This window comes from Mustela erminea, chromosome 6 (assembly GCF_009829155.1).
Source record: "Mustela erminea isolate mMusErm1 chromosome 6, mMusErm1.Pri, whole genome shotgun sequence".
Taxonomy (NCBI): domain Eukaryota; kingdom Metazoa; phylum Chordata; class Mammalia; order Carnivora; family Mustelidae; genus Mustela; species Mustela erminea.
The window spans coordinates 49127513-49149944 of record NC_045619.1 but is presented as its reverse complement, the minus strand read 5'-3'; the positions used below and the strand labels follow the sequence as shown (position 1 = coordinate 49149944).

Here is a 22432-nt window from a genome sequence, read left to right as displayed (position 1 = left end):
TTGGTGTTCAAATCCCTGTGAAGACTGGATGGACGCTAGTGGGGGCCCTTGAATTGTGGGCTACTGGGTGTCTTGTGACACAATGTTCCTGGGACAGTTGGTGTCCCTAGAGACCAGTTGAAACTGTGAACCTGGGAGCTCAAATGACAGGACTCCCTGCTTCACTCTGAGAAAGAAATTTAGCCTCATTCAAAAATCCAAAATGGTAGAACCAGCTTCTTCAAAGGCATGACTCCCTCCTCCAATCTACCAACAGGGACCTGGGCCAGAAATATTTCTTTTTGGCCTTTAGATTTTATGGGACACCTTTTTTTAGTAACACCATGTGTTGGTGAGAATGCTGGCAGTAAATGGCTGAGCTCGGCTCCTGTGTGAAAGTCAGGTCGGATCCCGCCCTTGGACTGTATATGCCCCTTGGACTTCTTGGTTATTGGAAGGGAAGGAGTAGCTTCAAGAGTAAGAGACTGAACTTCCTATCTATCTGGCATTTGGGTGCTCAAGCTTATCTTAAAATTTAATTTAGAACATAAAACAAATGTGTGTATTCTTGCTGTTGACAAGTTTGAATGGCTACCATGCATGCCTGTAGCAGTGTCTGCACATTATCTGTAATGAGATCCTCTTGGGGAAACTTAAAAAGAATTTTTGTTATTTAAATTCAGCTTAGTTAACATATACCATATATATTATTGGCAGAGGCCAAGTGGATGGGGGTTCAGAAAAAGTCGTAGTCTGTCTATTACTTTTCAGAGGAATTGATGAAAATTTTCTTTCCCAAATGCTGTTGAAGATAAAACTAAAAGAGACTAAAATTTACAACTCATTTTTGTATTTGATCTTTTTGGCAATGTTCTCTTAATTCCTCTCTCACGCTGCCTTCACAGGTAAAATAAGTGGGAGAAACATGCACAATCTAACACTGCAAAGGAAGAGTGCTGTGATTTTCTTCCCCATTTGAGAAGCTCCGTGAAAAGGAAACCATTGATGAGAACAAATGCAGACATGACAGGTTGATGCCCCAGCAGGTAAGAAATCTAGATATTAATGGACCATATTAATATACCTAATTAAGCTTTTAAAAACAAAAATCAATTAGGTTTTCTGCCATTAAATGATTTGAACTAGAATTAAATTTTCTCTCACTTTTATGAACACTTGCAGATCCTACATTTTCAAATGAAAAAGAGATTGGGTTTTGATCATGACTTCTAGTAAGCTCTTTATCTCAGCATCCCTTCAATTTCCTTCATCCCACATATAAATCCCATCCCTGCTCCCAACAGTACGAAAAGTCTTTCTGTGGGACACATCAGCATTCTGGTAATATTCTTAAAGATTCAGTTAAAGAAAAGCATATGTATTTGAATTAGTAGACTGTAAAGAATCTTGTAAGACCAAAAAAATACACGTTTCTGATGCTTTCAAAATTCATCCTTTTTCTCCAGGTTTTAAACCTTTCCATGTATTATGCAAAACAAAGTGAAACAATACTAACCCCCATTAGATTAAAACCAAGATTTAGGAAAACAAAATGATGAATGCTTGGGTGACTTTTTGTTACTACTTTTGATTTTTCTGCACTTTCAGTAAAAGAAGGTGTGTAAGGAAAATATTCTTCTATCTTTATCCTGAATTTTTGGCATAATCCATCTCATTCCACAAATATGAAGGACATGTATAACTTATCTTGCCATGACAAACTATCAAAGAAAGTCCCAAAACTATTGTGGGCTTGACTATTCGCAGATATTTAAGGCATCTGCAGATCAGAAGGTTAATAATCCCCAGTCTGCCATTCCTATTCAAAAACAAACTCTAGTTCTTGTCTAGGATTTATTAACTTGGCAATTTTGTCTTTTCTTGTGAAATGATTGGTACTTACACAACGAAATATTAGTTCGTGTCGGTGGTTCACAAGGAAAATGGCAACACGGAGCTTTGCTGTGATAAGGTAGATGGTCTATTAAAATAAGGATTAAGCAAAGGAATCCAAAAAAGATGAAACCTGATGCTCTTTCTGAAATCCATATGTTTTCTAGTATGATTCAACCTTGTTTTTGTGGCTGGCAATGTGTTTTGTCGTAGATTTGGGCCCAGTAACTATTTTAGTTCAGAAAGGCCAACTGTATGTAGTTAATTGTTGGACTGTTTACATTAGTCTCATTTCTAACTGGAAACTGGCTCTGGAAAATGTTTTCAGCATCCAACAGAGACAAATTTTCAACATGGAACATTTAAAACAAAACACTGTTTTCCAATATATCGGTTGTTTTAAAATATTTTCTATGCTGAAATTCACTGTGTAGGTCACCATTCATGATGAGGTATCTTAAATCTTCCCATTAGATAATTGGAAATGTCAGTGGCCTTTGACCTTGTGTATGTTTGATAATTCAGCTGACAGTTCACTCCGGGAACTCTATTTTGCATACATTTTGCATTGAATGGATCACTGATCAACTACATGGTTACTGTTTCCTTGTCTGTCTCGCCCAGTGGGTCCTGAGCTCAGCAGTTAAGGTTCTGCCTTTGGCTCAGGTCATGGTCCCAGGGTCCTGATATAGGGCTTCCTGCTCAGCGGGAAACCTGCTTCTCCCTCTGAAGGGGTTAAAGGTAAAAACCTGAAATAAATGCACAGCACCAAGAGAAGTGGAATGATTACATTTTAGCCAAAGAAATATCAAACATGAGGTGTACCAGATACCAATGTTGCAACATAGTGTCTAATTTTTTACTCTCTGCTTGATTGAGAAGATTAGGGAGACTGAAGGGTGTAGAGATAAGTAATGGAGAGCAAAAAATTTAGAGCAAAGTGGGTCTTTCCTTGGGTTCTTAATGGACTCCAGGTTAGAACATCTTTCTAGGGGATATAAAGTTAGTGTCAATGCACCTTCAAAAATGTACCACAGTCTATGTATGTTTCATCTTCAAGGAAAAGGGATTCCTAGCCCTGTGTTTCAATCATTGTACAATATTTATTTGGAAAAAAAGGTGGCTCTTTACACCAGAGCCTTCCAATATTATCAACACTAGCCACAGGTGGCCATTTGATTTTAAAGTTAAATAAAATAAAATAAAAAATCAGCTCCTCCACACTACCCTCATTTCGAGTGCTCAGTAACCACATGGGGCTCGTGGCTAAAATGATGGAGAGCACAGATTATAGTAGATTTCCATTATCACAAGAGAGCTCTGTTGGATGACCTCGTTTTTTATCAATCATTTCCCAGATTTCTTGACTTGAAGAACATTGCCCTCCTCATTGCTTATTCATGTGTGTAAGTCTTGTAAAAGAGTGACTGGGATTAATATTTCCTTTCATTGTGGGTTCCAGGTATTACCTATGAAAAGGTAAGCAAACAAAACATCTTGGAAACATTAATGTTGTCATTATTTCCCCCATGCCTCTAGTTACGGAGAAGAAGAAAATTTTATATCACAGTGGCCCCACTAATTACCTTTGTCTCCAAGTTCCCAGCCAGCAGAAGTCCTAGATCCTAAATCCACTCTCCAGGTCCAGCCTGATGGTTGATAAAGGTACTACTCTCAGTGCTATTCTCTGTTTTGTTCATCACTTGTTGTTACTACTCCAGGTATTACAAGAGGCACTGACAATTTCTCTTTGATGTCAGAGATTTAGAAATGACTCAATTATTGGAACCACGGGAAGGATGAATATTAAAGATGTCCATAAAACTGGGTGACTGGAATATATTCTGAAGACAATAGGCAGCACCTTTTGTTCTCATCCAAATACACCCCTTTGTTTCAATTTCCTGGTAACCCCATCCAGCATCCTAGCAATACTATTCCTGGAGCTACTCCTTGATACTCTTCCTTGATCTATCCATATCAAACATCAACATTTCCTCAGCAAGATCTGTAAATATTCACACCAAGTACAATGGATAAAGATTACAAGTAATCTCGTGTCCATTCAGATCAGACTCTTCCACTAAGTGTGTCAAGATCAGGTGAGCTTTTATTGCCTAATAACTTCCAAAAAACAAACAAACAAACAAAACAATTGGTTTTCAGAGCTTATTGGATTCTGGAATTGCAGAGATGGAATTGTGACCAGTAGCTCATTCTTATTTCTATTTAAATGCGTCATCCTCTAAGTCACCTCTGACCAGCCACAGTAGGTTAGAACTACATTTTAAAATCTCCTCCAGGCAATCTGCACTTTTCTTTCATAGGTTACCACAGTTCAAGTTCTTGGGAGGCAGGAAATATGTCTCTTGTTTCCTGCTTTATCCCTAGTATGAAGTTCAATGCTGGAAGATAGTAGGCACTTAGTGAGCACATGGTTTCTGGATGTAATGGATGAGGGGCTGAGTGGATTATAGATGAGTCCTATCTAGCCTCCTAGAAGTGGTCTCTGTTTGTTCTATGAGTCTCTTGGTTTGTAGATGGCTGTCTCCATGTTCACCTGACATTCTCTGTATCTGTGTGCCTGTGTCCAATGTTACAAAGACCCCAGTCCTATTAGATTGGAGGCCCCCCTAGTTGTCTCAACTAATTACATTTGCAACAGCCCTATTTCCAAATAAGGTCATGTTCTGTGGTCTGAGGGTTAGGACTTCAATATATGACACTTTTCAACCTGTAACAGCCTTGTAGAAGGCCACGTGCCAAAGAAGACCCCTGCATTCTGCATTCGACTTGGGGTAAGACACTTTTGCGTTAGACTGCTGAGACTCTGGCATTGACTCTCTTAGCAGCTAGTGTCTTACCATAACTCACAACCCCACCGTCATACTAGCCTTGGACTTGAGGGTAACAAAATTAGAATTTTCCTATATATGTGCTTTTGGGAAATGCTGAAACAAAGAAACCAACCAAGTGAGAAGCTTCTGATTTCTCCTTCAGCCTCCACATTTGAAAACCTGTCTGGACTTACAAACATCTGATTGCTCTGCTCAACGGGTCATTGTCTCTGTCCTATGGTGGCAAGAGAGGGCCTTGGCATCAAAGGACCTGGGCCTCAGTTCTGGCTCTGCCCCTAAAACATTAGCATGACCTTAAGGTAAATAATGTCTTTCTCTAGGCCATTGTTTATTCATTTGCAGAAAGAAAACAATACTTCCCTCCTGGAATTGTTAGGAGGACTAATCAAATTACATTAATCTTTACAATTAGTCAGAGTCTGGCATGGAGTTAGTATATAATATAGCTTTCTAAAAAAAGTGGAAGCAGATTTCTTATCTGGGAACGATGATCTCACCCTGCTCCATTGGCATTCAGTGTCTGAGGCACAAGGGATTTGGCAGCTACACTAGTAAGATAAACCTAGAGGTACATATTTGAGGGGATGGCCTTTAGAAGCAGAATTATCATCTGAGGGGTATAGGAGGATTTTACTTCAGGAAGAAGTAATCAGGACTTCAGGAAGATAGAAATCATTCAAACCTAACCAAAGCGAGGCTACATTTTAAGGGAGGGAGTTTTCTGTCTCTGAATCTGTTTAAACATAGGTGACATGACCACTTGGAGGAGGTGTTATAGGGGCACTTAATCATAGGATGAGAAGCTAGAGATTTATAAGACTCATATCCCATGATTATAAGAATAACAAGGTCTATTAATAAAAGATTAGACATAAAACTGGTACTTTCTTATGGAATACTGAGAGACAAAAAGTGTGCATGAAAATATGACCAGGGGAGAAACCCTAGTGGTGGGCCATGGCAGCATGGATGGTGGAATCATGGGAGAGAGTAGTTTGGAAACTTGGGAGTGTAGTTCCCCTACGACATGATTTTTCATAGAACATGATTTTTCATAGTTCCCCTACGACATGATTTTTCATAAACCTGGAAAGGGCAGAATACTTCTCCAAGCTATTTTCATTGTCATAGCCCAGCTCATAAACCTTATGTTCTTCTCCAGTAATCACCCCCTATGAAAACCAAGCCCACAGCCCAGTGTTCCAGGGGATACCTGACTTGTGCTTCAACCGAGGCCATGCTCAGCATCAGGACACCACCCACTAGGCTGTGGTAGAGCCACTCCGTGTGACAGGGCCAGGCTATGGGGCATCAGATTCCCTCTCAGGCAGCATGGTTCTGAGCAACTGGAGAGCTGGCTGTTGATCGCAGACTTCCCAGACACAGAGTGGGGATGGTCAACCCCAACACTCACTGAGGGCTTAAGAGGGGGATCTTCGAAAACCTTGTGGTCCGTTAAACCCATCATGCCTGGAATTCTTGCCTCCATTACTACCTCATTGGAAGCACGTCTGGCTTCTGTGCTCACCACATGGTTCTTCCTGCTTCCGCAGCCCTGCACAGCCTCACTGCTCCTTGTTCCCTCAGTAATTTTTCCTCTGTACCATATGGAACCTCTATACCGTGGCAAACACACTTCTTACCTTCAGCTCCACAGCCTGACTGAAACCTGGCTCTCTCCCTGGACCCAACTTGCCTCTTGTAGTTGTTCATTCCCACACATAACACATGCCCCTGGGGAGGTGGGCGGGCACTGAGCATTTCCCCCTCGATGCTCCCAGATCCTCTCGTTCCTCTACCAGAGTCGAACAAACCTTGCTCCTGGGAAGCCCTCTACCATCTGGATCTGCTTTCGATTACATCCCTAATTGCTCCACAAATGGTGGAAAGGACTAATTTTAGCATTTCTGCCATTTGCCATGCCATAAATTTTGCAGTGTGAATTAAACCCACTTAATCTCAGTTGGGATCCTTGTTCTCCCCCCTTTACTAGCTATTTGACCTTTGGAAAGTTATTTAGCCTTTCAGAGCTGTGGATGTTTTCATCTAGAAAATGGGGATAAAAAGTTTACTAGAGGAGACTGTTGTGAATTATATGACACAATATACGGGAAATCATCACAGTAGGCATAAAGTATGAATTGAATCTAAATGAAAACACTTTCAGGAGTATAGATCTAATTTACTCTGACATAATTAAGAGTTAGGTATAGCAATTTTCCTAATATCAGAAACTATCTGGTAAAACTATTCTGTTTGACATGGTAATGACAGATATATGTCATTATATATTTGTTAAAACCATAGAATGACTGACAGAAAAAGTGAACCCTTAAGTGAATTTTGGACTTTAGTTAATAATAATGTATTAATAATGGCTCATCCATTGTTACAAACATACCACATTAATGCAAGAATTTAATAATAGGGGAAATTGGAGAGGAGGGAATACATGGGGACTCTGTACTTCCCACTTTAATTGTCTGTAACCTTAAAGCTGCTCAAAAGCAATCTATTAATTACAAAAGAAAAACTCAACTAGCTGTATGAAGCAGGTATGTTCCTGAGCTCATAATGACTGAAGCAGGTGATGGGTACATGGGTTTGATCATACATCATCTCTCTAAATTTTCCGTAGTAATAAAGTATTTTAAAAAAATGTTTTGTTTAAATGGAGTCTCTTAGTTATTCAACCAGAGCAAGCTATTTGACAATATCCCCAAATATCAGGCATTTGTTTTAACTCATCTCATATTTATTGATGACCTATAAATCATCGAATTCAGGGTTAGACGCAGTGAGAGGTTCCAGAACACTTTAAGGCATGATGGATTCCTCCCTTGGGAAGGTGGAATCTTCTTGTGGAGGCAAGAGGCTGCTTTGGAAATGAGTGTGTGACAGCAGAACACAATTCCGACCCACACACCAAGTGCAAGTTCTATGAGAAATCTAGAGAAGACTGAATACAAGTTCTGTCAATAAATCTCAAACTTGAGAAGCTTTGGCATGTCAGGAGTTCTACTGGAAAAGAGGTATAGATTTTTGATTGACTTTGAGCCGTAGGTTGTCACATTCTGTTCAACCTAGATTTTTGTTTTTAAAGATTTTTATTTATTTATTTGACAGAGAGAGAGAGATCATAGTAGGCAGAGCAGCAGGCAGAGAGAGAAGGGGAAGCAGACTCCCTGCTGAGTGGAGAGCCCGATGTGCGGCTCAATCCCAGGACCCTGAGATCATGACCTCAGCTGAAGGCAGAGGCTTAGCCCACTGAGCCACCCAGGTGCCCCTAGATTTTTGTTTTTTAATGACAAAGCAAATACAGGTGATGCTGAACCCATTTAGTAAGATCACATTCTTTAATGAAAAGTAAGAGAAAGGAGAAACAATATAAAAGCATACTTCAAGGGTGGAATGGTACCCAAAATTGGGCTGGATGCTATCTTCTGAGCAGAGCACGAGACCAAACATTCAGCTGTCGACGAAATGATCGTTCAGGTAGTTGCTGACATTAAACTGTGAGTGTGGGCGCTGAGAAGAGTTCAGATAAGGAGAACAGTTTTGTTCCGGATCAGTTTAAAATAAAGTGTGTCTATGTGCATACATCTTTTACAGACTTATTGTGGCCTTTGTAAAAAATCATTGAGACCTTATGGAATACTTACAGGAGATTTTTGCCTTATTGGAGAATTAAATGATGGTTCTGCATAAGATCCTAATGTTCTTGTAGAACGCATATATTAAGTGATTTATTGGGGGTAAAAAAAGAAAGAAAAGATTGTATATTCAGATTTTTGTTGAGAAGCTCTGAAACCACAGCTCCTTGGGAATCAGGAATACTTTGGACTCTGTGCAGGACTATTTGTTATCCTAAAATGAGATTTCAAAATCAAATTTCCTGAAACACAGAGTCGAGGGGGTTGTAAATTTCAAATGCTGGCAGTTGAAGCAGCACACAGGTATCTTGCGATGACTTTTAATTTAGGTCTTGGAAAAGGAGAGTAGGGATTTGGATCTAATTAATCTTTCTATTCTTTAACTTGCAGAGTCTTGAATAGGAAATAAACTTTTGAGGATGCAGAAGAAGAATATCTCTACTGTGGAACTGTGTCCTCTGACTTCTTAGGGGAGCTTCTAAATCATTCCCTGTGTTCCTAACTGCTGCCAATTCCTAGAAATTTCCCTGGTTTCAAGAAACATAGCCAAGAAATCACAGCTTTTATCTGGAGAGAAGAAAGAAAGGTATTTGCAGTGGGCACGCTTTAAACATAGACGGAGTAGCATTTGCATATAAAGGAGCAAGTATGAGGGCCCGTGGTTTCCCTGACCGACTCGTGGAATCCCGCAAGCCAAGGGAGCTTTTTTTTTTTCTCTCCTCTATTTTCTCCTGTATTTTCAGAGGAAAAAACTAAGGGTCAGTTTGTGGTGTTCCCAAGACACCCATCTAACATGTGTCTGAGTATCTGATTCTAGCTTCATCTGACCCCCAAAGCCTGGGTTTCCCATTGTGATGCTTTCATAGTTTTGGTTTATTGAATCTGGTTCAATGATTCAAGCAGAGGAGGAAAAGTGAGGTTCTTATCTCATTCCCTGAAGGCACTCAAATCATTATTAAAAGGATCATTTGTACACAAAGCAAAGAATTTGGGATAATTTGAGGGACACCCTCTCCTGGCCCCAAATAGCCTCTTTTCCCCTAGTCTACAAGAGTGTTATTCATGTACATTATTGGAAATCCCACTATGACCTATTCAATCTTTGGGGTTAAATATTTCTTTTCCTTGGTTATTCTTTTTTCAAAGGAATATACACCCAAGGAAAGATGCCATATTAATCGTTAAGACTATAGTCTTAATAGTCAGTTAATTCCATGCCTTCTCCTTTCTCAGAAAAGACTAGGGGATTCCAAGTTAGTAGAAAAGGAAAGACATGCTGTTTGGGTTCTCAGCCTGGGACTGTGGATTGCTAAGAGTGCAGGGATAAGCCAGCTAAGAAGTTAGCAACAGAGAAGAGGTTAGTAAACTATTGCTAATATTAAAACAGAAAATGTATGTTCATTGGCAAGGCCTTCACACTTTAAGAAAAAGGCCTTTAGGTTTCACTTAGCTTTATAGTGACATAACCGTGTAGTGAAATTCTGTTCTGGAATCCTGGTGTGTAGCCATCAGGTACCAGCTCACACAGGTAAGCATGGGCAGTGAGCTTAGACTGGCCAGACACAGGGCTCGGTGCTTAGCATTCTACCTTCACAGTGACCCTGACTGGTTCTTCGACCCTCCGTGCATGTGTTATCAGTGGTAATCCCAACCATCTTCACTTTTACAAAGAAAAAGAAGCCAATTATTTCTTAAGTACAGATCATTTTATGGGCAAAAATAAAATCAATGTTCATTTAGGCATCATTGGCATAGGGAAAAGCACTGAGTTTTAGGCCAAAAAAAATCTGTCTTCAAGTCCTTTGTTTATACTAACAAGCTGTTTACCTCTAAGCCGGGCATTTTACTTTAGGCCTCAGTTTTCCATGGGGTGCCTGGGGGGCTCAGCTGGTTGCCTTCAGCTCAGGTCATGATCCCAGGGTCCTTGGATCAAGGCCCATATCAGTCTCCCTGCTCAGCCGAGAACCCGCTTCTCCCTTTCCCTGCCTCTCTGCCTACTTGTGCTCTCTCTCTGTCAAATAAATAAATAAAATCTTTAAAAAAAAAAAAAGCCTCAGTTTCCTTAACTATTAAAAAAAAGGAGGGAGGGAGTGGATATGAACAGCTGCTTTAACTCCCAGAACTTTCTAATGAATTGGCTAGTCCAGTTTATTTGGGCTAATGCTTCGTCACAGATACTCGGAAGAAGAGGCCAGGAAGGGAAAGCCAGGTTGTTGCTCCTCAGAAGAAACCCTCGGCCAATCTCACAACATGGCTCGAGGCCCTAAACATCTTTCTCTCAGACACGCCATTATGTTTCCTTATCCAACTCTGTCAGATTTCTATAAAACTGCCAAATCAAGGTTTAAAAAAACCTTCATGCTTGGTATTAAGATCTCTCAAGTGTGTGTGGTGCTTGTCTGTAAACAGTATGAAAATGACCGTATCTCCGGAGTAGCTGGAGGCAATACCAGGTAAACACAAGCAGAACATCTGTGACTACAAATCAAACCCATTCATTTCGGGAGGCTGAATAACTCAATTACACAGTGTCTCTTGATTCCTCACCAAATAAAACATGGACAAAAGCAGAGGAGAGAACCCAAAAAGACAGGCTGCAAGATTACCCAGCCAGTATTTCCTAACACACAGCACCCAGTGGGAAATTCGCCCAATGAGTCTGGTGCCGATGACCAGCAACAGGCAGGCTAGCCCCTCCAGTCCTGAACTTTGAGGTTTAAAGCTCCAGTCTCCTCTGCGTCTTCCCTGTGGCTAAATGCAGAAGGAAATTTTTTGGAGTAGTTCCACCATGGTCTCCCTTAGCAAGCTGTTCTCCAAGGTGGCCATAGTGACACCAAGTTGCCTCCTTGAATGGAGACCTTGCAACACTGAAAGGCAGTTTAGAATGTAAGCATGTCCCTAAGCAGCTGCAACCCCTGTGGATGTGAACTTGGGCTGTGCTCAGCAGAGGCTGTATGGAGGATCTGCTCCCCAGCTCAACTACAAGATGCTGGCTCATATTCTGGTAAGTTCATTACAGAATGACTCTCTTAAAAGACCTCTATAAACTCAAAATGGATAAAAGACCTCAACGTGAGACAGGACTCCATCAGAATCCTAGAGGAGAACATAGGCAGTAACCTCTTCAACATCGGCCACAGCAACTTCTTCCAAGAAACATCTCCAGAGGCAAAGGAAACAAAAGTGAAATGGAACTTTTAGGACTTCATCAAGATCAAAAGCTTCTGCACAGCAAAGGAAACACTCAACAAAATAAAGAGGCAACCCACGGAATAGGAGAAGATATTTGCAAATGACAATACAGACAAACGGCTGATACCCGGGATCTATAAAGAACTCCTCAAACTCAACACACACAAAACAGATAATCACCTCAAAAAATGGGCAGAAGATATGAACAGACACTTCTCCAATGAAGATATACAAATGGCTAACAGACACATGAAAAAATGTTCATCATCACTAGCCATCAGGGAGATTCAAATCAAAACCACATCGAGATACCACCTTACACCAGTTAGAATGGCCAAAATTAACAAGACAATAAACACCAAGTGTTGGAGAGGATGTGGAGAAAGGGGAGCACTCTTAACACTGTTGGTGGGAATGCAAGTTGGTACAGCCACTTTGGAAAACAGCATGGAGTTTCCTTAAGAAATTAAAAATAGAGCTACCCTATGATCCTGCAATTGCACTACTGGGTATCTACCCTAAAGATACAGATGTGAAGGGAAGGGTCATCTGTACCCAATGTTCATAGCAGCAATGGCCACAGCCACCAAACTGTGTAAAGAGCCAAGATGCCGTTCAACAGATGAATGGATAAAGAAGATACGGTCCATATATACAATGGAGTATTACGCCTCCATCAGAAATGATGAATACCCAACTTTTGTATCAACATGGACAGGACTGGAGGAGATTACGCCGAGTGAAAGAAGTCAAGTAGAGAGAGTCGATTATCATATGGTTTCACTTACTTGTGGAGCATAAGAAATAATGCGAGGACATGGGGAGATGGACAGAAGAAGTGAGTTGCAGGAAATTGGAGGGAGAGATGAACCATGAGAGACTGTGGACTCTGCGAAATAATCTGAGGGTTGTGGAGGGGAGAGGGGTGGGAGGTTGGAGGAGCCTGGTGGTGGGTATGATTGGGGACACATAGTACATGGAGCACTGGGTGTGGCACATAAATAATGAATTCTGAAACACTGAAAAGAAATTTTAAAACAAAACAAAAACAAAAAAAGACCTCTAGAATGGTAAGTGATTCCAGGCTAAGTAAGGAAATTTATAGAACAACAGTGCTCCTGCCGTTCCCACATGACTACTTTCGAGGATAGCATTATGTTTCTTTTTTATTATTTTTGAAAATATTTTTTAAAGATTTTATTTATTTGACAGAGAGATGCAGCAAGAGAAGGGACACAAGCAGAGGGAGTGGGAAAGAGAGAAGTAGGCTTCCCGCTGAACGAACGGGGAGCTTGATGCAGGGCTCAATCCCAAGACCCTGGGATCATGACCTGAGCCAAAGTCCAAGGCTTAACCACCAAGCCACCCAGGTGCCCCCATTATGCCTCTTCTTGATGTGGGAATGCTCTGAAATGCAAAGTATCTCCCTGGAGTAGGCTTTGGGTTCTTGGTCTTTGTGCCTTGAATGCAAGAGCCTAAATACCTGTGTGACCATTGGTAAGAAAATCTATTGTCTCACCCAACCAAACTGAAGACAGGGCAGCAGAAGAGCAAATTTGCATCAAGTGTTCCAACTCCTGGGAGAGGAAGGTTTTCAAGAAAATATACAAAAGCACCAAAGAATGAAGCAGGATGAGGAACAACCTTCGCCAGAAGAAACTGCTCACGTGGGTGAACTAGGTGAGAGCTTCCCGGAAATTGCCTTTACAGAGAATTAAACAAGAAATGTTGCAAGCGTTAATGCGGCTTTGATTCTGGAGACTTCAGAATCTGCCCCCATTATAATCACCAGGCTATGAATCTCCAGGGAAAATACACTCTCCGGAAAACTCTTCGAATGCCCCTGGACTCGGCTTGCTTTTGAAAGAGATTTGGGACAATTTGGCCCAGCAAGGTGTAGAGAAGACGCAAACTGAGGAATGAGAACTCCCAAGAGCAGGAAGACCTCTCGCCGATACCTTGAACTCACTGAACACAACTGCCTCACAGCAAAATGAAGCTGTAAAACGCCGGTTTTCCTAAGTTTCTAGACCAAGGACTTAATTGGGAAAAAAAAAGAAAAAGAAAAGGAAAAAAGCACGTGTTCTCATGTGTTCTTAGAATCAATACAAATCTTTACCAGCAACAAAATTAAACAGCTTGTCTCTGAAAGGCTACAAAGTCTTCTTCAGAAAAAAGTGAGGGTATTGTTTATTTGTATCAACCCTGACACTAAGGTAGAATATCCTTGAAAAAAAAACTGCACCAAGAGTGAATACCAAACTGGAAAACAATGATGTTCTTTGACCTCTATTGCCCATATGGAAGATTTTGAAAGGATTCATCGAGTGTTGCAAATTACCACAACTTCCTCTCCACACTGTGTCCCTGCTAAGGACAGTTGTAGGATTGACAATCAGATCCTCGCACGAACATTCCTCTTCTTTGTTGATTTTTACATGAACTATTTATCCTGTGTATCTATTCCTTAATAACAGCACTTTTAAATCTTAGACAACCTTAAGGGTTTCTATAAAGACATTTTCGTTCATAGTTTGGTAAATGCAACTTGCATCAGTAATTTATATTATTATTAATTCTGTGTTCAAAAATATAAGGAAAAATAAAACCTCCTGTGATATCACTATTCAAAGAAAACCACTGTTAATAATTTAGTGTATTTCCATTTAGTTTCTAGTTCTATCACATATTTGTAAATGCTTAGACCATGTGTCTTAACTCGTTTCATTCTTCATCAAACTTACTGTTATACCACAGGAATCTTCCCATATCATTAATTTTTTCATAAAATATTTAAAGTCATATAGTACATTTAATATGCTTTTAAAATATTTTATTTAACCCTCTTTTTATTGGAAGGTATATAATTTTTATCTAAAATAGTGATGCAGTTAAGCTTTTTTGTTGTTTTTTTGCATCACCTCCTGAAGACACTTTCCCAGGATTAAAAGCACATAGCCAAATAATGTGATCTTTTTTCCAGATTTATAATCCACAGTATCACTTTGTGTTCATCAGCAGTGTGAGAATGTCTCTGTTCTCACTCCCAGGCACTTAGAGAGCATGCTTCCTTGATTCCTATAATCTTACCCAAGTGTTCTAATATTCTCTTTTTCCTTTCCCTTTTCTCCTTGAAATTCATTTAAGTCCCTCATTATTACTTTGCATTTCTTTGGTCACTGATGCAGTTAAGTATTTTTTGGGTCAGATTTATTAGTCATTTATAGTCTTCTTATGTAAAATATTTTCTCTAGTTTACTTCTGAAATAGACTTTATGTGGCTTTGCCTTTTGGCTGAAGTCAGAACATTCCCAGGACCAATTCCAATAAATGTATATGTTCTCTTTTGATATGATAGAAACTGACAAAAAAAAATCCAGAATTGATTATTTCTCTGACATTGGTGGTCACATAGCACCTTGATTCAATGATGCTGTAACATTTTGTAGGATAATTACTAGCTATAATTATAAATTCTTGTACCACATCATGAATCATGTGCCCCCGATTATAAGAATGCTCATCGCTACTTATTTTGAAATAATATGTTCAAATCAGAATTAAAAGTATACTTTTTCTATTTTCCATCTCAAGACAGTGTCCTAAAAATCAACTTGGCTATGAATGTTGGGGAAAACCCTCGCCCTGGGTCACGATGTTCCTGTGTGCCAAGACAACTTGGCTGAGAAAGACTGGATAAGACTCCTTCATATAGGATGAAGCTCTACCTCTGGCACAAAATTGACTGCCAAGAAAATGTTCAAGGAACATGAAAGAAGAAACGATCAATGAAGAAAGATCATTTTCGAGTTGACTAAAATAGAGCTTCTTCCCCAAATAGGGCTCATATATTCAAAATGTGAGCCAGATCATGTCATTTCTCTGCTGGAAACTTGCACTGGCTCTCCATTTCCCTCCAAGCAGAACTTAAGCCCTACACCCCTTCCCCCAACATGCCCACTTGTGCCATTCCCTCTGCACCTCATCCTTCATCTGCACCACCCCCCACCCCCCCCAAGTCCCCTTCACTCTCCCTGCTCCAACAACTCTGGCCTCTGGGCTATGCCTGGAGTAAGCTAAGCCAACCTTTACCTCAGATTGAGAATTTGCATCACTTGTTCTCTGCTGGAACCTTCTTCCCTTACGTGTCCATGGGCAAACGCTTGCTTACTCTTCCTAATACCTGCTCAAGCGTCACCCTCTGGGTGAGGCCCACCTAATTCCATATTTGAAATCACAAACCTATACCGTTCATTTTTCTGATTCTCCTTACCCTACTCTTACTTTTCTGCCCATAATAACTATCACCTGACATCACACATAATTACTTCTTTGTAACATTTATTGTCAGTCTTTTTGCTAGAACCCAAGTTCCAATCTGGCAGGATCTTTGTTTTGTTCACCAGTGCATACCTCAGAGACCTAGAACAGTCCCTGGTAAACAAGAGGCATTCAAACAATATTTGTGGAATGAATATAAAACACGTTGAAAGGGAAATACACATAAAGAGTGCCATGGACGGCATTTGCCTGGGAATCTAGAAAAAGTATATGGCCTCGTCTTATGTTGCCTTTTTGCTAATAGAAATGATATTGTTTATTCATTCATTAGATGAGCATTTATCATCAGCACTGACTATGCATCAGCACTGTGCTAAATGCCAGGGACGAGAGAGAGAAAATATAATCCCTATCTTCAATGAAAGTGGAACCTAGCGCCACACAGGAGAACATCCAAGCCAGTGTCAGTAGAGGAGGGGCTCAGGAGAGACAGAGAGGCCCAAACTGAGAGCCAAACAGGGACAGGCCAGAGGAGGGGTGCAGGGAGTGTGTGCAGAAAACATTTCGGATGAAGGGCTTAGCATGTCCACGGTGCCCTGTGCCATGATGTGGCTCCTGCTTACCTTAAATTCTAGGCTAAGCAATGTGGACTTTCTCCTAGAACAGTAGGGACCCGTGGAAATTGAAATAAAGTCTAATACGGCCAGATTGACATCTTAGGAAGATGATTACGTCCTCTGGTTCTCCAGGTGTGTTAGGCATTTAACGAGTACTTACTATAATCAAAATGCCCTCCCTTTGTGCTGTGGGGAAAATTAAAGCTATGTTTTAAACATCAGAATAAGATGTATTAAGAGTTTTATTTTTCCACAGTCGATTGCAATGTGTTTATGTTGGAAAAGATAGGAAGATCTTTTTAAATTTTCTTTTTCGTTTTTCTTCTTGCTGCATTATTAAATTAAATAATTAAAGAAATGCCATTTTTTGTAGGTCTCGCACAAAGCTGGCTGAGAAGGTAAAGGACATACAGTTACAACTTAAAACGTCAAGAGCCCTCCTTGTGGCTTCAGAAATGGGCAACAGAAGCAAGCTGATATGAATTCTGAAAGCATGTTTGATGCAAGTGACTAGAATTTGTGAAGAGGCAAGGCTGTGCTCCTTCTAAGCGGCTGGGCAGGAGAGCCATCCTGTGAGTGGTGCCAGACGCTGCCATGGGTGTACCTGACGTGTGAGACGCTCCCCACCGGGCTTCCCTCTCTGGACATCAGTGGCGTCAGGAGTGTGCTGGTATTGGGCCTCAGTGAAAAAACCCCTGGAGGAGGATATCCTGCTATGCCCTTATGCCGCCTCTCTGAGGTTGCATGCTATCTAGTCACTTCTGGGGTTTCCTAGCAGAGAGTCGGGGCTTAGCCGTAAGATGAAAGCATTTCCACAAGTTTGTGCTGCTCAAGGTTAGATCTTCCTGTTCTTGACCGGATCTCTCTGTTCAAAGATTGCCAAAAGCAAAGCAGGGCTACTCATTCTGCAAGAGTTAGATTTGTATCCTACACCTGCCCCCGAACTCTATTCGGATCTTTGAAAAAGACTTATAAATAACTTCATTATTTGAGCACTGTTTTTGTATTTCTGGCATGTTTTCCAATACCATCAAGGAAGTCATTGTCCGATTCTCAGCAGACACTTCCTGGGTGTCCTACAAATTTCATTTAATTCTAACACTGTGTCCCTGGAGATCACGTGAGATCCCACTGGCTAAGAGCTTAATCTCCAGCAACCAGCTCCCCTACCCGGCCTCCTGGGCTCCCCTCTCCCGCACAGGCACCCTACATACTGGTGGGTGGGGCTGAAAGTTCCAACCCACCACACAAGTCTTTCTGATGATCAGCCCCTTTGTGAGGCTCTCCAGGAACCCCCTCCTGAGCCACCTCAGATGTGCTCCAAAGACTCTTCTTATGAATAACAAAAGACACTCCTATCTCTCAGGAAATTCCAAGGATTTTAGAAGTTCTGCCAGAAGCAGGGGATAAAAATCAAATAATTTTTTTTTATTGTATTCTCATTTTTTAAATAGCACTGGTTAAGAAACTGGACTCTAAAACCAGGCTACTTGGGTCCAAATCAGGCATTACAACTAACTAGATCTGTTACCTCAGGCCAGTTGCTTACCCTGTCTTGTCTTAGTTTCTTCATCTGTAAAACACAGATTAAAAACAATGATGGGGTCCAGAATACACTATCCCAAGATATGGCACCTTGGCAGATTAAATATCTTAAACTGAAGGAATTTTTTTTTTAAGATTTTTTATTTATTTCACAGAGAGGGATATCACAGGTAGGCAGAGAGGCAGACGGGAGCGGGGTGAGGAAGCAGGCTCCCCACTGAGCAGAGACCCGGATGCAGGGCTTGATCTCAGGACCTTGGGATTATGACCTGAGCCAAAGGCAGAGGCTTTAACACACTGAGCCACGCAGGCACCCCTGAAGGAATTTTTTTTTTTTTTTTTAGAATGGCAGAAGTAGGAAGATCACTCTGAACTCTCCCTCCTTGTCCTTCTTTGACACACCTTGTGAAACTCTGAGAGAAAGGAAGATACTGTTATCACCAGGGATGGGAATTTGGGGCCGAGAAATCTGTACAAACAAACCTTCTTAAACTCACTCTTATCTTCCTAGTTAACTTCTTCCCCATCTAGACCTCAAGCCCAAACCCCTTTGTCTGAATTCTCCACAAGTTTATTGTTTCTTTGCCTAAAAGGTATAAAAGCTCTGGTCACTTCTTTGGGTCTTCATTCTCTTGTGAAGGCTCCCGTGTATGAGTAAAAACTTAGTAAAATATGGATGCTTCTCTCCTGTTAGTCTGTCTTTGTAAAAAAGTTAAAGTTTGTGACCCAGCTGGGGACTCTCGGTGGGTAGAGGGAAACTTTCTCCCGGACAACCTCTCCCATATCACAGCATTGTAGTTAGTTAATATATATAAAGGCTTGGAACAGGGCCTGTGCCCTGTGAGAGCTTTGTCAATATTAGCTCTGATTATCCACCCAGGGCTTGGAACAAAAGTCTGCATTAAACACTTAAGTGAAATTCGTGAATACCAGCTCCAGGATTAATAATCACATTGAACAACTGATCTGATCGCATTCCATTTACTCAGTTTTCCTGCCTTATTTGATGGCATATGTAATGAACAAGGATCGCACCCATGCCTAAATTAACCCTAACAAACAGTTGACAGAAACTTTAAGGCAGTCGGTCTCGTGCTTTGTGATTGTTTCTACTAAAGTAGCAGACTTTTCTGCTGGGCTTCGTGTCTGCCTTTTTTCCTGCGGTTGTATTTTTTCAAGTTCAGAAGCAGCACACGGCGCTGAAATCATACGAGCCTGGGAGCTGTAACGTCTGAACCCACATCAAGGTGTTAGAACTATTTAAAGAGACACTGAGGCATAGTAACAATTTTAAGAGTTTATCTGAGCAAAAATCAGTTTGAATCAGGCAGTGCCAAACTGGAAATGGCTTGGAGAGGTCCACCAACAGGGGCTGGGTAAAGAATTTTACAGAGAAGATTTAGAAGCAAAATAAGGAAATTGCTTGATTGGCTAGAGCCAAAGCTATAGCCATTTGTGATTAGTTAGTCGTTCTTAGGGTCCGATTTCTTAACCTTGAGGGTTTTACAGGCTAAGGATTCGGTTTGCTTATCTATTTAAGCTACTAAGGCATCAGAGCTGCCTCCGTCTAATGGCCTCCTTGTTTAATTAATTTAGCCAGACAAATGTAGCAGTCAATGATGATGAGTTAATAGCGGAGCTCAGACCCAGAAACATGCCCTACAGACCCAAAGGAGCTAAATATGCCTCCCGGAAGGGCCTTATTTAAAACGCATTAGAATCCTCTGTGCAGTTGACAAGAGCTAACAGAGTCACCAGAATATTCAAACTGAATCATTTACCCCTTATTATGACTTAATTTGAAAGGGTGAATTGTCCTTTATTTATAAATTAAAGCTCCACATGGTTGGAATTCAGCAGTAGGGACTAGCTTCAAAAAACCAGGAATTGCTGGTCAAGTCCGGAAAAATCTAAAGAGTAAATCTTTTAATTTGGGCTTCTATCCTTTTAAGGATAATGCAAATGTGCTCATGTTTGGAAGCATACATTCTTTCTTGCAGACTTTAATGTTGAAAATAGAAAAGTTCAAACTGATGGCATTTCTACCTAACTTATACATCAAATTCTTACTGAGGGACAATTACATCTCAGGCACTGTTCTAGGTTCTGAAAAACAGCAATGGAAAAATAGCGACAAAGAAGTCCACTGCCCTCAAAGACTATACCTTGTGGAGCATACATGTTGTGGAGGGTGACTAAGGGAAAACAAGGGAGTAAAACACATAATGAGACAAAGAACCCTTTAAATAGAATGGTCAAGGAAGGCCTGACCAAGAAGGCAAGGTTTAGCAAAGACCTCAAGGAGGAGAGGACTTTCCTAGGGGAAGAACATTCCAGGCCAAGGACCCAAGACACAAAGAAGCTCCAGGCAGGACACATATAATGTGTTTGGGGATGGGCAACAGGAGAGGGGTGGCTGGAACAGAGTGAACAAGGCTGGCGGGAACAGGACCTGAGTGTAGAGACGTAAAGATAAGGGGAGAGCATATGAGTCATATAGGAATTTTGGCTCCTCTAAGGAATTTGGCTTTTATGCTGGCTCATGGAAAACTTGAGGAGTTTTGAGCCCAGGAGTGACACGATCTTATTTACCTTTTAAAGAGATCAGTCTGGCTATTGCATTGAGGATAGACTAAAGGAGGCAGAGGAGACCAGGTAAGAGGCTATTTCTGGAACTCCAGTGAGAGATAAGGACCTTTGATCACGGTAATATTCGTGGCAGCAGCGAGACATGGACGGACTCCAGACATTTTGGGGATGGATCCCCAACGGGCTCTGCAGACAGAGAGGAGATGATGTGTAAGAGCAAGAGAGAAACCAAAAACAACTCTAAGGTTTTTGGCCCAAGCAACTGAAGGTTGGAGTTGCCGTTTGCTGAGATGGAGAGCACATTGGGATAAACAGGTTCAGAGAGATGAAATCAGACATGCAAAACTAGACCCGTTAAGTTCAAAATACTTATGTATTAGCTCTCTAAGCAGCAACGTCGAGTAAGCACTTTGCTTTTTAATTCTTCTGCGTCTTGAATGTATTCCTTATAGCTAAGTGCTTCCGTAGTACTGAGACATATTTGAATTGCCCCTTGATAGAAAACATGCTGATGAACTTCTGTAAGAAGCTGAGAACCTCAACTCTGGCTTTCAGAGAAAGTAAATCGCTCGCAGTCAGAATATAACTTGCATGCTTATAAGGAGTAGAGAGCATCCCAGAATAGGGCTGTCTACAGCAGCTGCCACAAGTCTCCAAGGGGCAGACCCTGTTTAACTGTTAGGTCTCAAAGAGGCAGTGGCATTTGGAGTCTCCACACTCTTTGGCACCAAGTCTCAACTTGTTTGGTTCTCAAGCACGAGGGAACCCCATGTTTCCTGTGCCAGAGAGCTATTTTTGCACAACACAAGTTTCAAAGGCCTCAGCATAAATACCCAAGTTGTGGTCGACCTCTGTCAGGCGGGGCAGTAGCACTAAGAAACCGGAGGTGAGAGGTAAAAAAGGAAGCAATGTAGGGATCAATTGGGAACAATGGCAAAGGGCAGGGGGGGAAATTTCAGGAAATCCAAAACTCCAAGTAGGGGTTTAAAAACCCAAACGCTGTTGCTGACAGGCAGATAATGTCAAAGGGGAGAGAACCAGTCTGGAGGGATAACAGGAAGTGATGTGGGCTGCGGTGATTAGCAGTAAGAGAAGGGGGGGAGGGGGGAGGGGGGCGGTCCTTCATTGTTCTGCAGCGCTGGGAGCACCATGCAACCAGATTGACTCTTATTGCCAGAAATCGAGATGTTTATATGAAATCTCCTGATTTTGAAATGTTGGCATTTAGTGCACATTTTCAAAAAGCACTGTGTAAAAGCCAAACAAAACTTATTACCTGTGTAGCTGCAAGCTGCCCTGGGTCTCTGGAACACAGGACAACTTGTAGCATTGCCATTTATATACCAATAGTCTTAATTAGTGACTAAATCCAGCCACGAAATTCCTACACAGTTATAGCAATCATTACTTCTACACAGGAGAAACCATTTTTTCCAAATGTGACCTGAAGTTTCTGTTTCAATAGGAAGTCCTAATATTCAAATACAGAACTGTGAAAACAACGTAAGGGTGCACAAGAATCCCTGCCCTTTTCAGAACTTCTAAAAATGAAAGTTATTGGCTTTTGTTACTATTTTTGCATAAATCTTCTCAAATTAAAGTTGTCTACAGAGGATAAAGTTGCCTAAGTATGATGTTGAATGAGACAGAGCCACGCTCTGCTGCTTCCAAAATAGGTTGACATTTTATGAGATTCTCCCGAAAAAAAAAATTTTTTTTTAAGGCTGTTCGGCTTCAGAAATTATATAGGCTGATGGGAAAGGACTAGCTCTGGCTGGAATGAACAAGTGGAAGGAGAGATTTCCATTATGATTAAGACTAGCCT

At 41.1% G+C, this 22432-nt stretch overlaps 1 long non-coding RNA gene across 1 annotated transcript; it reads left to right on the top strand.

The window, feature by feature from the left end:
• The first annotated feature begins 381 nt into the window (after nucleotides 1-381).
• Nucleotides 382-3476, top strand: LOC116594016. The gene is made up of 3 exons (XR_004287034.1): nucleotides 382-456; nucleotides 885-1025; nucleotides 3412-3476. It is a non-coding gene; the product is annotated as an uncharacterized LOC116594016 (long non-coding RNA).
• Nucleotides 3477-22432: the final 18956 nt, after the last annotated feature.